The following is a 1,206-nucleotide window of genomic DNA, read 5'->3' as shown; positions in this document are numbered from 1 at the left end:
AGCAAACGCACTGGGCCCGCTGGTGACTCAGCCCGGGAGGTGGGGGCTGCCTGGAGCAGATCTCGGGGGCTCCTGCCACCCCAGCACCGGCTCCGCGCTCCCCACAGCCGCGCAGCGGAGCAGATAACGCCGATAACGCCGGCACACAAGGAGCCCTAGTTCTAGTGCCTGCTCAAATTCCCATCAGGTGGGGCCTGTGAAACCTAAACCGCCTCCTTGGGAGACGAACACCACGCTGGAGCAGCGGCTTGTGAGCCGTGGTGAGGGAAACCCCAGGGCTGCCATCCTGGTGAGAACGGAAAAGGGAAAAATCCAAACAACATGGTGATGCCCCACAGTGATCTCTGCCCTTCCAGCAAACTGGCACGGTGACCTTCCAGGAAAAGCCAGTGTGGATTTATTAGTGACTGTGGAGAAAGCACATGCAGTGGCCCAGGCAAAGCAGACATTCCCACAGCACTCCCTGTGACCAGAGCCGATGGACAGTGCTGGCAGTGAACCCACCAGCAGCATCAGGCACACAAATCCCTGCAGCCCCTAGCCCACTGTGCCTCTTCCCACCTGGCTGCTCCCCAGGGAGGTGAACACAATTCCACAGGGGAACCACAGCCAGGGCCGCATATCCCAGCCGTGTGTTGGCACACCCAGCAGCGCTGGGTCAGCACCATGTGGGAACCCAACAAGGACGAGGAAGAGCATGGGGAACCCAGAGATGGGGTCAAGCAGCAGCTCAGAGCACACAGGTGTCCAGCATTTTGGGTTTCGTGGAGTGGGAGCTGTTGGGCAATGCCTGCCCCACCACAGGCTCTCCATGGCCACAAGCAAGGATCACCCTTTGCTCCAGGGAACGCACCCTGGCATCTCCTGAGCTCTCCGTACAATCACCAACATCTCATTTCTTTTGCAAAGCCTGTCTGGAAAGTCAATGTTTTATGAACCAGGCACCAGCACTCCCCAGCCTCTTCTATGAAATGGAACAGGGACAGGAGCTCAGAGCACCCTCCAGGCCGAGCTTCCAGGGAATGTCTGGGGTCCCTGGGATGGGCCAGTCCCCACCCAGCTCAGCTGCCCAGGAGGCAGGCAGCAATGTGCAGGCTGGGCTGGGGAGAGAGGGAGGGCGCAGCGAGCGCCCTGGAGAGGCTGAGCTGCCAGGCCATGTCAGCCCTCGCTCCCCAGCCCGGCCACAGCCTGGCCCCCGGCTGTGGG

Source organism: Corvus brachyrhynchos, unplaced genomic scaffold (genome assembly GCF_000691975.1).
Source record: "Corvus brachyrhynchos isolate BGI_N302 unplaced genomic scaffold, ASM69197v1 scaffold283, whole genome shotgun sequence".
Taxonomy (NCBI): Eukaryota; Metazoa; Chordata; class Aves; order Passeriformes; family Corvidae; genus Corvus; species Corvus brachyrhynchos.
This window is presented reverse-complemented; position numbering follows the sequence as displayed.